The following is a 16,366-nucleotide window of genomic DNA, read 5'->3' on the forward strand; positions in this document are numbered from 1 at the left end:
CGTTTTAAGCTTGTAAAAATATACTATAGTGATAGAATAAAAGAGCCAGGTTTGACCTTAAAAAAAAAAAAAAGAAAAGGTGCCTGGATGGCTCAGTCAGTTGAGTCCGACTTCGGCTCAGGTCATGATCTTGTGGTTCGTGGGTTCAAGGCCTGCATTGGGCTCGCAGCTGACAGCTCAGAGCCTGGACCCTGCCTGAGATTCTGTGTCTCCCTCTCTCCCGCCCCTCCCTCTCTCTCTCTCTCTCTCTCTCTCTCTCTCTCTCTCTTTCTCTCTTTCTCTCAAAAATTAAAAAAGAGGTTTGGCTTTTGAGGGACTTTGTCTCCTAATTAATTTGGGGCCCCTATAAAAACTGACAGCTTTTGAATTGCCTTCCTGGTCTAGGAATATCCTGAGCCACTTGCAAATTAGTATCTTAATGAAAAGCCCCATGTTGCAACTAGGAAATATTTTTTAAAAACGGGACTCATTGGACCAGCAGCACTTCGCAGAGTTCTTAAGCCAGTATCTGATACGGGCCTTGGCTTTTACAGGTTTCGGGACTTGCTTTTCTCAGCTCAGCCTATGCTGTGTGTAACATTTTCCAAACTTCTGAGACTAATTTATAAACTAGAATGACAAGTTCTTCAATTTACAGTAAAATGTTCCTGATATGTAAGTAAGAAAATGATGATAAAGGTGTATACTCAGGAGTCAGGAGGCCGGGGTTTGAATCCTGGCCACACTGCTTCCTGGTTGTGTGTCCCTGTTTAGGCAAGTTACTTTACTCTGAGCCAGTTTTCTCAGCTATCAAAGGCAGGTAATAGGACCTCTCTCATGGTTGTGAGGAGTGAATGAATTTGTACATGTACAATGCTGAAACTGCTTAGTACTGAGCAAGTGCTTAGTAAATGATAGCAATTCTTTTAACTTACATTGGGAGTACTTTCTCGTAGCATCTGTACCCACTCAAGACTAAATCATAGAACAGAAAGTTGCTTGGCAAATGTAAAATTAGAAGAGAGAAATGTAAATGTTGTTTAGGAAATCACTTCTGGGTCTTCTAATGGATACCTTCGATTGAGGATACTTCTGTCTACTTGACCAGTGAAGTCATTTTATTAGCCCTGCCTCTGTGTGGTCACAGTGAAAACACGGTCACAGATAGTTACAGTATTTCTCTTAAGGACACATAAGAATGGGAGGTAATAGGGAGATGTGCCTGTTTCGCATCACAGACGTACAAGCTGTAGGATGTGCAACAGAGTTCTTAGTGAAACATGAGATCTCGATCACTGGAGTTGAGATTCTCAGATCCAACTCTTCGTTTCACTCTGTAGTTGTGCTTCTCAAACCACAGCTCATTTTGATGCTGTTCCAGGGAAGCATTTCTAGATCTGCTTTCTCATCATGTATGATAGAGTTGCTTTCGTGCTTGGCAAGCTGCTAAGGAGGAAAGAAACCGTCCTCAAGTGCCTGTGTCTGGCCTGCATTTGAAGGCACAGAACCCATCCAGCAAGATCAGTGCATTCTGTTGCCATAGGAATGTGGGAAAGACTGATAAATAGTGATGCGTCTGATTCTTTGACTCTCCTTCTGGTCTTTGTGCAAATTGCTATTTTTTTTTTTTTTTCTGGTGAAATAAACCATCTTGGTTGTCTTAAGAGTACAAGGAATAGATCTCATCTTCAGTTAATTACATCGCAAGTCCGTTTTCCTAGTCCTCTGGATATAGTTTTATAAAACACTCTACTCTTCATAACTATGAACTGTTTGAAGGAGGCGCTTGCCTATTATTTTATCAACTCTGTTGATTTTACTCTGAGAAGTGACATAATACGAGGGTATGCTAGTTGGCTACCAGAATGCATTCCTTTTTCGTAATTTTAATAGAGTATATCTAGGCACCTGGCTGTCTTGCTACAAACTTTTTCAGCTTCTTTGCAGCCAGGTGTAGACCGCATGACTAAAATCTTGTCAGTGGAATGTGAGTGAAGGCTGATTCCAGATCTAGGCCTTCAAATTGTTGGATGTGTGTTTCCCTCAGGAGCGATTTTCCTTCCCAACAGGTCCCAGAGAGCCCATCATTAAAAATCCTTACGAGGACAGCACCCCAGAGGACGGTAGAGCCACGATATGGCAGGAAGGACTCTGAGGAGCAGAGCACCCGGCTGCCTGACTGCTAACCGTGAGGCTGGTAAATGAAAAAGAAATAAACTTCAGTGTTCTTTGAGCTACTGTATTTCTCTTGTAGCAGCTTAGGTTTTTACCCCAACAAACATATACATTTCCCATACTTGTCTCCATTACACCTTCTTGGGAAGTCACACCTTCTGTACCATGTTACAAGCACAGCTTTATAGGGTGGAGAGAGCTTGTGATCAGATCTAGGTTCAGATAACACATCCACTACTTGGATGTCGCCCTGTGCAAGCTGGTCCTTCTTCATATACATAATGAAGATCATACTGACACATAGATTAAATGCCCTGGCACAAAAGGACTAAAGAGAGTTCCAGATGTGTAAGAGGTACACAATAGATGTAAATTTCTATATAATTCCCTTTAACATCACCTAACAGGCCCAGTCTTTATGTATTATACACAAGAAAACTATGCAGCATGTTTTTCTGTGGTTCTTTAAATACCTGTTCTGCAGAAGAAATATTAATATTTTACTTTTGCTAAAGAACGTTTTGAAAGAGGAAATTGTTGGATTGAGTGATAAACGTTGACTTTTTTTTTTTCTTTTTTTTGGCTAATAACATGCCCGGACTTCATGTAAATCTTGGAATTTTTAGGCTGAAAATGTCATTTTAGAATATCTTGCTTAACTCACCTTTTCTGTAAGTCAGAAGTTACTGAGGAGCAGAAAGTTAAGTAATGCTAACAAAATGACAAGTCACAAACTGTTGCAAAGAGTAGGTTGTAAATTAGTTATTTGGAAATTGGAATTTTCTCACAGAAAATTGTTATTACATTTACAGAGTAGCCACAAAATTCTATTCAATACAGTGTAACTAAAATACCATAGGGGACTTTGGACAGTCAAGAAAAAAAAAGCAGTAAAAAGAAAGGCTAAGGAAATCCAAATATATCAAGTCAGCAATTGAGGCCATTGATAATCTGACCATAACCTACTTTTCTCTCATTATTTTATGTATCTCCATTATTATTCTTACATCTCCAGGTTTTTTTTTTTTTTCTCATTATCCCTTTTCTGGTAAAGACACAAAGAAATTAAATTGCATAACCAAAATTGCACAGCTCATTACTTCCCATGCAAAAAAAAAAAAAAAAATGAGAGCCTGGCTGGCTCAGTCGGTAGAGCACGCAACTCTTGATCTCAGGGTTTTGAGTTTGAGCCCCATGCTGGGTGTGGAGATTGCTTAAAAATAATTTTTTTTTTATTTATTTTTTATTTTTTTAGTGTTTATTCATTTTTGAGAGACAGAGAGAGACAGAGCACGAGCTGGGGAGGAACACAGAGAGAGGGAGACACAGAATCCCAAGCAGGCTTCAGGCATAGAGCCCAACGCAAGGCTGGAACTCAGGGACCGGACTACAAGATCATGACCTGAGCTGAAGTCGGAGGCTTAACCAAATGAGCCACCCAGGTGCCCCAAAAATAAAAAAAAAAAATCTTTAAAAAATGTTCATAACTTTACAAATAGTATAGTATACATAGGATTATCTTCATTGAATGACCCATATTGGCCTTAATGAATAGAAACAATTTTGGGACAATAGAATGAAAATCCTGTCAGTCTGGATCGTATAAACCTGCAAATTTTGGCAATCCATGATTTTCTCCTTAACTCAGCCTAGGACATCCATGAGCAGTTTCTAAAAATAGATAAATGATTAGAGATGAGTACAGATGAGAAAACACCCAACAGACACTTGTGATTCCCCTATTTCTTCACCCTACTGTCCCTTCTCCAAATTCTTATTAGCATAAGAATCGTAAGTAATCATCCTAAAGAAATGAGGAATGTGGGAATTTGAAAGAAAGCAGCTTAAAAAGTATCCTAGTCAATGAAAATGTGCTGTCAGTCTGCTAAGGTGTGAGAAATGTTCTATATTTTTATCTTGGGAGCAGTTACTCAGATGTATACATATGTAAAATTTCATCAAGCTGTATGATCAAGATTTATGTACTGTACTGTATATGTTACCTCAATTTAGAAAAGTGTATCCCTCAATTATAAATGTAATTATATAATTACAGCCCTTGTGCACAAAGCATTACTAGCATTATTGAATCATCACAAAGTGCTTATATAAAGTTTTTTTTTAATGTTTATTTTTGAGAGTGCGCATGAATAGGGTAGGGACACAGAGAGAGAGGGAGACAGAGAATCACAAGCAGGCTCTGTGCTGCCAGAGCAGAGCCTGAGGCGGGGCTTGATCTCATGAACTGTGAGATCATGACCTGAGCTGAAATCAAGAATCAGATGCTCAACCGACTGAGCTACCAGGTGCCCACCCCTACTTTGAACTTTTAAAGATGTTGGTTAGAAAGATCAATATATAAACCACATACAAAGAATTTGTTAATGCTTAAGATGGCCACATTTCGCAATTGAACAGGATGAATTATTTCAGAAAATATGATAAAAACTGACTCCCATACATAAGAAGGTAAATTGTTTTCTATGATCCAAAGAATTGAAATCCATATCAGCTGTAATAAGATTCAACTGTAATAGCAAAAACAATTGGAAACAATTTAAATATCCATCAATATAGGGAAATGGTGAAGCAAGTTATAATACACTCATGCAAAAGAATACCTTCAGCCATTAAAAAGAATAAAGTGCATCTATATGAGCTGGCATAGAAAAATTTCTTACTCACACTGCTTTATGGAAAAGTCAGTTGTGGGGCAGTATGTACAGTATGATTACAGAAGTAATCTCAGTTACCTGGTGTGTATCCTTCCAAATAGTTACTGTATGTACATATATGTGCATACATATTTGTTTTTACATAAATGGGATTAAAATAGTTATGCAGTTTTTCATTTAAATAACTGAAAGATGTGAAGGCAATGTAAAGATGCATCTAGAATGACATCATATCTGAGAACTTCCGTGTATTCATTTGAGCCAAAACTCAAGGAGTGAAGAGGGTGTGAGCATTGCAGGCAGTAGGAACAGCCAATGCAGAGGCTACAAGGGAAGAAAGAGCCCCGTGTTTTAGAAGAACAGATAGGCTGGGGTGGCTAATGTGTAATGAGTAAGAGGTTCTCAGTTACACAGGGCCTTGTATGTATGACATAGTGTTGAGCTTTCATTGTAACTTAAATGGATAGCCATTAGAGTTTTTCAACCACAACAACAACAAAGCCATACAGTCTGATGTGTGTTTTTATTTTATTTTCCTAAGTTTATTATTTATGTTAGTAATCTCTACACCCAATGTGGGGCTCAGATTCACAACCCCAAGATGAAGAGCCGCATGCTTTTCCAACTGAGCCAGCCAGGCGCCCTTGATGCATGTCTTCAAAGATCACTTGGAATCTTGATCTATCAGCAATCTCACCAGTCCTCCCAGTCATGAGAGCATCCTGTGACAAAGAAGCAAATGTGCTGGCTGACATGCCCGAGAGAGATGGAGCAGGAAAGGGGACGTCAGGCCAGAGAACCACACCAGGCCTGCATTATATACCTTCCAGGGCAGCACTGCCTAGCAGAAATAGAATGTGAGGCATGGATATAATTTAAATTTTTCTAGCAGCCACATTTTAAAGAAACAATCTTAATAACATATTTCATTTAACCCAGTATTCCAAATTTTTATTACCTTAGCATGTAATCAACCAAAAAATTATTAAGACTGTTTAGGGTTGTGTTTTTTTTTTTTTTTAATTTTATACTAAGTCTTCAAAATCTGGAGTGTATTTTATACTTAAAACACATGTCAGTTCAAACTAGCCACATTTCCAGAGCTCAGTAGCCATGTGGTTGAGTGGCTACTGCAGTGGCTATTACAAGTCTAGGGCTTTACCTTTCTTCTTCAGGAATTTAGCCTGAACTCATATCCCCATCTGATTTCAACACATCTCATAAAAAATCCCACTTTGCTCAGGCTGGCTGTGTTTTCATTTAAGGGTAAATATAAAATGCGTATAATAAATCCTAATTTCCTCTCCTTTTTTTGAAGATAAAAAGGTGTGGGGCTCGCTGACTATGGAGGAGGGCAAGAGGGAGACCAGTTATGGTAGAACCAATGAGATTGGCCCTTCATCTGAACTAGGCAGAAACGGAGAGATGCATCTTGACTTGATCTGCTTGCTGGAGGAAGACACAATGATGGACTGAATGAGAGAAGGGAAGGGAGGAATCAAGAGCGACTTCTAGGTTTTTAGCCAGAGCAAATGGATGGTGCCATTTATTGAAATGGAAAAGACTCGAGGGAGGAGCAGTTATGGAAAGTGTGTGGAGGTAGGAATTGAGAATGTATTTTGAGTGTAGGTGACACAACCGGACTTCAAGACTTACTATAAAGCTATAGTAAAGAGGACTGTGTGGTACTGGTGAAAGAATAGACCGATCAGTGAAACAGAATAGAAAGCCCAGAAATAGACCCACCTACATCTAGTCCACTGATCTTTGACAAAGGAACAAAGACAATACAATGGAGCAAAGGTAATCTCTTTAACAAATGGTGCTGGAACAAGTGGACATCCACATGCAAAAAAAAAATATATATATATATATATATAGACATAGACCTTACACCTTTCACAAAAAAGTAACTTGAAATGGATCACAAACCTGAATGTAGAATACAAAACTAAAAACTAAACCTCCTAGGAAATAACATATGAGGAAATCTAGATGACCTTGGATATGGTGATAACTTCTTTAATTCCAAAGACACAATCTATGAAAGAAAGGATTGATGAGCTGTACTGCATTAAAATTAAAAACGTCTGCAAGACACTGTAAAGAGAATGAGAAGACAAGCAACAGACTGGGAGAAAATATTTGCAAAAGACCTATCTGATAAAGAATTTAACCAAAATAGGGATGCCTGGCTGGCTCAATTGGCTACAGCATGCAATTTGTAATCTCAGGGTTGTGAGTTCAAGTCCCATGTTGGGTGTGGAGCCTACTTAAAAAATTTTTTTAACCAAAATATACAAAGTATTCTTAAGACTCAATAAGAAAACAAACCAATTTTAAAATGTTTTAAATGTAGGCTCAAGATGCCCTTTAAACACACGTGGTAGATATCCTGTTGGCCACTAGCTACATGTGTCTGAAGTTCAGAAGAAAGTTTCAGGCAGCAGATACATAAATTTAGAATCATTACTCTGTGGGTGGTATTCAAAACCTGAGAACTGAAGTAGATCACTTAGGCTAGAGAGAGAATATAGGAAGAGAAGAGGAAAGGATCCATGAATGAGCCTGGAACAAAGGTCAAGGAAAAGAGTGGAGATCAGCCAAACAGACTGAAAGAAGCAGCTAACGATATCAGAACAAACCAAGGAGAGTATGGTCAGAGGAGCCAGGGGAAGGCAGAGTTTCAAAAAGAAAGCAAATGCTGCTGAGCGGTTGAAAAAAGATGTGTGTAAAGGTGTGCTGGTTGATGAGTTCTGTTTCACTTGAAAGTAAGTTTGGATGACTCTTGTGAAAAGTTTTGCCATAATTGAGACAATAGAAATGGGATCGAAGGTAGAGGGAGATGTTCAGGCAAAAGAGGTGGTTGGGGGTTGGTGGATTGGTTGGTGGGTTGGTGGGTTCGTTGGTTGGTTCGTTGGATTTATTTAGCAGTGGGAAGGAGGAGGGTTTGAGGCTGGAGGCAAAGAGGGAAAGGAAGGCACAGAAGTGTGGTCCTTGAGAGGTGGTGGGGTGACGGGGTTCGATCTGGCACATGGGTGGAGGACCCAGTCTTTGGTAGATGCAGGAATGCTTCTTCTACTGGGATAGAAGAAAAGACAGGGAAGACATGGGGCCTCTGTACCTTATTTCTCAGTGAAAAGCCACAGCAGAGGGGCTGTGGAGGGGGGCAGTTTGAAGGGAAAGAGAGCTTTCACACAGCTCTCTTCAACTTGCCCTTTGCTTTTGTGGGGGTTTTTTCCTTTTTTTTTTAAACCAGGTTTCGCGGGCTAGCACAGAATCCTAGAAGCGCCACTGATTAAACCTTTACTTAGACTGTGGGGACGTGGTTTGTGGGGAGGTCGAGGAGCACTTGGGGTGCAGTCCAGCAGCCATCAGGTACTTCAGAAGCTTCCTAGTATGTTGTCAGTGTGGACACTGCACGGCCTGCCTGCTGAGTGTCAGTCCCTGGGGAACCTGTGCCTTCTGGCCCCTTGGCTCCTGCTTCTTGCCTTGTTCCAGCGCTTCAGGTAATCTCTCATGAGGCTTGGCATTTTGTCTATTTTTGTGGTAAGATTCCTTGGTTCTTGCCCTCGTGAGGCCTGCCAAACCTTCTGTTTAGGGCAACCACCCTTCTTGAGAAAAGTTTCAGTCTCAGTGGAGAATAGCAGGTGTGGCTGCTGCTATCAGTGATATAAATGGGGGGAGGACAGGTATAGCCCATAGCCTTTCATTTCAATCCTTTGAAATCCCATGAAAGTGCAGATGAGAAAGCACATCTTGAACTTTTGAGGCTCTTGCCTGAATGGATTAACTAACCCTGTTTACTAATATCTCTCTGCTGGCTCAGAGGACAGTGGTCTGTAGAATTCAGTGCTCTCTTTGCTTTGAACAAAGCCTCCAGCTTGCCACTCTTCTGATCCCAGCGTGAGAGCAAGCTTGTTTGGTCAAATTTGGTGTGTAAGTGATTTCAGCCATTTGGCTTATTTTATTTGTGTCATTTGGGGTGAAATTCCAGCGACTTTGGGTATCATTTCTTTTTTTTTTTTTTTAAGTTTATTTAGTTAGAGAGAGAGAGAGAGAGAGAGCGCGCACATGAGTAGGGGAGGGGCAGAGAGAGGGGGAGAGAGAGAATCCCCAGCAGGCTCTGCACTGTTAGCGTGGAGCCTGATGCAGGGCTCAGAGCCCGATGTGGGGCTCCATTCCACAAACCAGGAGATGATGACCTGAACCAAAATCAGGAGTCAGATGCTTAATTAACTGAGCCACCCAGGCACCCCATATCATTTCTTTTTTACTTGAAAATAGATTTAATGAAGGGCCATATTAGGTTTGGTCAAGTTTTCTAAGTAAGGAGGTTATCCCATAGCTTAACGGAAATGATGCCACATATGATACCTGGTTTTACTGAGGTCCTTACCCAACTTAAACCATATAATAAATGAAAGATATATTTCCTTTAAAAAAATTTTTTTTCTTAATGTTTTTTATTTTTTGAGAGATCACAAGCAGGGGAGGGGCAGAGAGAGGGGAACAGAGGATCTGAAGCAGGCTCTGTGCTGATAGCAATGAGCCCGATGTCGGGCCTGAACTCGTGAACCGAGGTCATGACCTGAGCCGAAGTTGGACGCTCAATGGACTAAGCCAGCCAGGTGCCCCTAAATTTCGTTTTTTTATGCATCCTTTGAATAGGAATGACCAGCTCAGCTATAGGGGACTGATGCCCCACCTTTCACCTGCTAAAGCCTCCAAATATCACAAACACTGCTGATTGCTTTTTGCTTGCTAACAAAATCTCAATTTTGCTCCATAGTAAGTGTGCCCATCTCTAGGAGATGAATCATTATTAGCCCAAATTCATCCTGTAATCTCTCTTCTACTGTGCAGGTGACCCAGCTCTGGCCTCCGAAATGTAAAGAAGTCTGAGGACAGGGCTTGACACAGCTGGAAGAAGAGTGGATTTTTCCTCCCCTAAAAGAGGGAGAACGGAAGAGATTACCCCGCTCTTTTCCCTCCTGTTATGAGGACTTGAGATGAATTCCAGGGCTCTCTGGATAGCATTCCTTTTAGATTTGAAAATAATAGATTTAGTAAAGAACTGTATTCGGAGTAGTGGAAAAGGAAGGTCAAAAAGATGGGCATGGGCGCCTCGGTGGCTCAGTCAGTTAACATCCTACTTCGGCTCAGGACATGATCTCACTGTTCGTGGGTTGGAGCCCTGCATTGGGCTCTGGGCTGAGAATGCAAAGCCTGCTTAAGATTCTTTCTCTCTCTTCCTGTCTCTCTGTGCCCGCCCCCCCAACACTCATACTTTCTCTCTCTCTCTCTCAAAATAAATAAACCTAAAAAAAATAAAAGTGGACCAAGAAACATCACTAACTGGATCCAAACCTGGATCAGCCTGCCTCCAGACGTCGTGTTTTGTGCAAGAATGAAATGCTCTCATTGTTTAAGACACTTTGGTTTGAGTATTCTGTTACTTGCAGCTAAAAGCCTCCAGATACACATGACTTCACAAAATTTGCCATGCTCAAGAGCATTTATAACTAACACTCTTTACCCTGACTCAACAAAAGCAATTCCCCACCTTAGACTTGGCTGGTAAACCATGGTTCCTTTATAGCTTGTTAACTTTAGCTAAAGCTCCAAGGGTATTATAAAACCAAAGTGTTTTTAACTTTTCTGGTTTTCCAGCATAATTTGGCTAAGTGTAATAGTATAACTAAAATGATTTTTCATTAACTAATCTCTAGAAAAATGTCAGTATTCCCAAAGAGCCATTTTAGAGTTGTCTTCAAAATGTTTTTCAACCTTTCTGGTTCAGAATTTGAGTTCTTAATTGGGGTCCGCCTTTGGGAATTATTAGAAACTGACTATAAACAGGCTCTACTATTGCCTGAGGCAATCACATTATTTTTTTACAATTGCTATAAAAGCTCACCTACATTATTAAAACTCCAAATATTCTTCATTCTTTATGGCTTGGCATTTCATAATCTTATTTGTCCAGAACTTCAGTGCTTTATCCATTTTTATTGCTCAAGGCTTAAATTTGTTCTTTATTTAATATTATTGAGGTTTTTCTCCTTTCTAACCCACTCCCATCTTTACACCTTATGTCCCTAAAAATGCATGAATATGACCAAACCTCATTTCAGGGACCACTGGGTCAAACACTGTCATGTATAGAATTAACTATCAAATGTACACCTTCAGTTTACCAGAATTTCTGTTTTTCATATCTTTGTCTGAGAGTTCATACACAGGTGTTTTGGTTAAAGCCAGCTCCAAGAAATCCCTGACATTTTATAACAAGCAAAAACACTCATAAGCTAAATTTGCTCAGAGCCTAAATTAAGTCATGCAACCAGCCTAAATGGAATAAGTACAATTGTCTCTTCATTCTGAGTTTCAGTTTTTAAGTTGACCAAGGACGTTTTAGTTCTTAGCAATAGATAGATATAAGTGTATTTGCTAACTAAATAAATTGGGGCTAGCGGAGTAGAAGAGTAACAAAACAACACTGACCAAGTAGGACATCAGTATTCCAGTAAATTCACTCAGTGCAGAATTTGAAAGCTGATACATATTTCTGCAAGTGGCTTATGGAACTTCTCAAATTCCATGTATGGCCCTGATCACATCAAGCAAGATGAATAGTTTATCGGCTGTATCACTGTAGGAAAAACTAGTCGTATAAACTTATTCGTTAAATTCAACAAGCATGTGGGGCGCCTGGGTGACTCACTCATTTGAGCATCTGACTCTTGGTTTTGGCTCAGGTTTTGAGCATCTGACTCTTTGGTTTTGGCTCTCTCGGTCGTGGGATCAATCCCCATGTCAGGCTCTGTGCTGGGTGTGGAGCCTGCTTGAGATTCTCTTTCTTTCTCCTGCTGCCCTTCTCCCCCCAACTCCCCCCCTCATTTTCTATAAAATAAAATAAAATAAAATAAAATAAAATAAAATAAAATAAAATAAAATAAAATAAAATAAAATAAATTAAAAAAAATTCAACGAGCATATATGAGCCCAGGCCTGTGCCAATCAGTAAGGATTATTACCCTCTTAAAACCTAGGCCTTTTGGAGGAAGGTCTCAGAGTTGCCTCGGTTGTACCCACAGGCTTTTAATTTTGGAGATGACACAACGAGGCTAATGCCATTGAAGGAAGATTGTTATTACTTACATTTCCCGAGAGAAGGGAGCACATTGTGCCACAAAGGCCACGTGGGGTAGCACCAGTTTTGGTCAGGAGGCAGAAGCAGTGAGGGGAAAGCATGGGCCAGAACCTTTATTGTTTCCCACAGGAAGGCAAGGCAAGGCAGAGAAAACAGGTTAATATTGGCTAGTTTGAGTCAGCAGGCTCTGGGCTATAGAGGTGGTCTCTTGTTATATGCTACCCGGCCCTGGGTTATTAGGGCAGAGGAATATTGGCTTGGTATGTGAGTGCAATAAAAGAGGTGGTGGGGAGTACGGACTCATGACCGATTGGAGGATTTGTAATATTATCAGGTGCCCACAAAAGCTGGCTCACGGAGGTAGATGTGAACAGCTCTGGCCATTAGTGTGACCCTGTAACCAATGGATGCCAAGTAGACAAATATAGAATCTAAGAAAATGCAGAACAAGAATCCACATGACCAGGGAGTCACAGCGCAAACCAGTCCTCTTACATAAAAACACAGCTTGGAAATTATACTGTGTACCAATAAGCATTTCAACCGTGTAGCTATTCCAGGGTTTTATTACAAAAATGTGTAATAAAGAATTTGGCCTTGCCCAAAAACAGGTCTGGCCTTCACCCTCAGCTTCTTGAATTAATCTGTGTCATCCCCGATACGACTGTCTTTGTTTAGGGATAGGATGGCCACCCTGGATCTTAGAGTAAAGACCGGCCCCTCCAGAAAGATCAGTTATAATTTAGTGTGTGGCTTTGGATCCTGTAGTATCAATCTGTAAACTTCAACCATGGGGGCAATCAATCAGTGATGCCTACATAATGAAACCCCGTTAAGATCTCTGGATACTGATGCTCGTGTGAGCTTCCACGGTTGGCAGTTCTCCGTGTGCATTGTCACACATCAGTGCCAGGAGGGTAATGCATCTTTAAGCCACAGGAGAGGACAATGAAAGTCTCATGTCTGGAACCCTCCCAGATTCTGTCCTATGTGTCTCTTCCTTTGGCTGGCTTTCATCTGCTTCCTTTCCCGTGTAAGAAACCAAAACCATGAATAGAATAGCCGCAATGGGTTCTGTGAGCCCTTACAGTGGATTATCGAAACTGAGTGCTCTGTAGCAGTTGGTGTCAGAAGTGAAGGCAGTCTTGAAAACTGTGACCTCAACCTGTGCAGTTTGTCTAACTCCAGGCAAAATCTCTACACATGTGTACTAGGCAAGTAAGTAAGTAAATAAGTAAACAAATACATACATACATACACAAAGTTGAAAAATAAAGAAGATATTAAATAAAAAATGGACACTTCACCTGAGGATCCCACAGTTAACTCTTTCTGGATTATCTTTCTAGATATTTCCTGCATAAATGTAAGTGTATATACACACTTTATTATTTCTTTATCATAAATGAGATTGTGCTCGACAACCTGTTCTAAAATTGCCTGTTATCCCTTCTATTGCATAAGTGGCCTTTGTGTCAGCACAGGTGGACCTCCCCCTGCGATCTGGATGGCAGGATGGTGTCCGTATGGCATGGTTGTACCATGATAGGAAGAGAATGGAGTCTCAGGGTTCTTACGAGATCACGTGACTGCACATAGTAGCACTCTTAGAACAGTGCTGATCCCCAAACAAGCAAGCACTCCCTGCCTTTGTTGTCACTTGTGATTTAGCCACTCTCGATTGTGTACATTGCTATTTCCATTTTTTTAATGATTTCCAACAAGGCTGCAATGGATATCCTCCAATTGTACTTACACCCAGGGATGGAATTACTGTGTCAAAGGGTATGTGCATTTAACATCTTGCTAGATGTTGTCCAATTGCCTCTGAAATTGTGCCAATTTGCATTCCCATCCCTATCCTGTGATTTGACTTACTCCCCTTTCCTCTCATTTACTGAGTATTATCAAACTTTTTCATCTTTGCCAACCTGATAGGGTTTTAGAAATTGCATCTCCTTGTAGCTTGCCTTTCTTTAATTATTGTGAGGCTGAGTACCTTTTTTACATATTTGTTCATTTACTTTATAGTACTTTTTCTTCCAGCTCCTTAATTCGCGTGCTTTAATTTTCTATTTGATTTAAGCAAACTCCCTATGTCATTTGAAGCTAGTATCTTGAAGGCGAATTAGGCAAAAGAAAAAGATACCAGGATGCTTTTCCAGCCAGTGTTTCCATATCATCATGACTTCCACGATGGCTCTCAACGTCCTTTTAAGAAAGAAAACAAGAACAAAAAGCAAAGCAAAATGAAAAACAATAGACTGGAAAGAGGTACTAATTTTCTCTGGTTGATTGAAGGGCTTTTGTTTGTTTGTTTATTCCTTTCAACTAAATAGAAATCATTCCCTTTATTTCAGCTTATATCCATTTTTCCAGGATGGAAACCAACCCACCAAGAACTGGATCTTTTTATTCTGCAATTTAAACCAACTAATAAATAAATGTTCTGTTACGTCTCACACAATGTAAGTGGTAGGAGACAACAAACTGGTAACAACTTTTGTGTGTCTTGGTAAGTTTTTTTTTGTACTTTTTATAAGGTGCAAAATTCACGATTTTATGAGTTACTTTACTAAAAACAGGTTGACTCATATTGTCCTAAAGTCTTGATTTTCAGGGGCACCTGGGTAGCTCAGTCAGTTAAGCGTCTGACTTCGGCTCAGGTCATGATCTCACAGTTCGTGAGTTCGAGCGCTACGTTGGGCTCTGTGCTGACAGCTCAGAGCCTGGAGCCTGCTTTGGATTCTGTGTCTCCTTCTCTCTCTGCCCCTCCCCCACTTGCGCGCGCGCGCTCTCTCTCTCTCTCTCTCAAAACTGAATAAATGTTAAAAAAAAAAATTAAGAAAAAAAGAGATAGTCTTGATTTTCAAGTGACATTCACATTTTGCAAAGAATGCTTGTGTAAACTTTTCAGAAACTGATTTCTCCAAAAAGGAGAGATGCCTCCCCCACCGACCTGGCCACCAAAATGTGGCCCTGCCTTTCTTCAAATCTCCTTTTCTTCCAAAACCGACCTCTTGAAAGCTTCCCAGATGGGCTCCTTGTTTTTCAACTGCATAACCTCTTCCCTCCCCTCTCCTATTTCTCATACCAGGTAATAGTCAGTATCTGATTATACATATACTGGCTGACTCCACAAATTTGTGTATGTCCACATGCATCTTTCCTCCCCTGGTAAAAGGTGTAGAGCTCCTCTTGATTAGGTGTTCTACTAGTTATAAATATCTGCATCACACAATACATCCAAGCTCAGCAGCATAAAGCAACAATAAGCACTCATTATCTCGCACAGCTTCTGTGGGTCAGAGACCCAGGAACTGCTCAGCTGGGCTGCAGGCATCCAGATAAAGGCTTACTGGACCCAGAGGATCTGCTTCCAGGATAGAGCACTCCCACGGCTGGCAAACTGTGGCCAGATAGTGTCTAACCACGTGGACTCGTTTGCAGGGCTGCTAGAAAGTCTTCATGCTGCTCGCTCTGGCTCCCCCAGAGCCAGCAACCCAAGGGGCAAGGCAAAAACCGCAGTGTCTTTTGTGATCTAGCATCTGAAGAAGTCCCACACTCATTTCCCAGATTTCCTATTTGTTACTGTAGAGGTGGAAAATGTTTCCCTTCTTCCCTTCTAGGTTCTTGGGCTGGTCTGATAATTGATATAAGATGGATTAACAGAAGAAAAACAAATTTCAAACAAACGGGAGTCCCGTAAAAATATGAGACCCAAAGGTCAGCCAGGTGTTTGGAGCTTATAGAACATCCAGAGCCAAGGGAAGGGGTCAGAGTCTGGAGATACCAAGCGGAGGACGACCATTCACAGGAAGGCACAAGAGAAGTTTGGAAAACAAAGCTGTCCTTTTATGTAGATAAGTTTCTTGGATAAGAAGGTGTCTCTCGTAATAGCTGTCTCCCTGAAACAGGCCCCTTTTCCAGTATAAATTTAGGCAGTTGAAGCGGCGGCGGGGGGGTAGGTAAAGAGGTTTTCCTGAATCTGCCAAGTTTTGGTTGCCTTTAGCTCAAAGTAATCCTTTTGCCAAAGACACGTATTTTAGGATGGCAAAATTTGCTCCTCTTCGTTACATAGATCAACCCTCCCCAAGGGCATGAATACGAGGGCGCAGGAATCATTTGTGGCCATCCTGGAGGCTGGCTACCATTGGGATCCAGCCTTTTATTCATTCTTTTTTTTTTTCTTTCTTTCTTTTTTTTTTTTTATTCATTCTTTATGTTATGCCTGCCACATCACAGATCTTGGCAGAGATATAATCACTTAAAAGAACTCAATGCCGTAGGAATACCATAATGAACAGGAAACTGGTTCCTTTAATTAAAACTGATGACACATGTGTAAAAGGACAAGTCTTAGATCAGCCCACCTGGGAAA

General features: G+C 40.7%; 1 long non-coding RNA gene across 2 annotated transcripts; it reads left to right on the top strand.

The window, feature by feature from the left end:
* The first annotated feature begins 234 nt into the window (after positions 1-234).
* On the top strand, positions 235-14,485 carry LOC131502732 (uncharacterized). 2 transcript variants are annotated; one of them, XR_009257137.1, is made up of 4 exons: positions 235-1,823; positions 2,049-2,176; positions 14,072-14,259; positions 14,346-14,485. It is a non-coding gene; the product is annotated as an uncharacterized LOC131502732 (long non-coding RNA). The 2 variants fall into 2 exon arrangements; XR_009257136.1 differs by lacking the exon at positions 235-1,823 and having other exon boundaries at positions 1,838-2,176.
* The last annotated feature ends 1,881 nt before the right edge of the window (positions 14,486-16,366 follow it).

Source organism: Neofelis nebulosa, chromosome 2 (genome assembly GCF_028018385.1).
Source record: "Neofelis nebulosa isolate mNeoNeb1 chromosome 2, mNeoNeb1.pri, whole genome shotgun sequence".
Classification (NCBI taxonomy): Eukaryota; Metazoa; Chordata; class Mammalia; order Carnivora; family Felidae; genus Neofelis; species Neofelis nebulosa.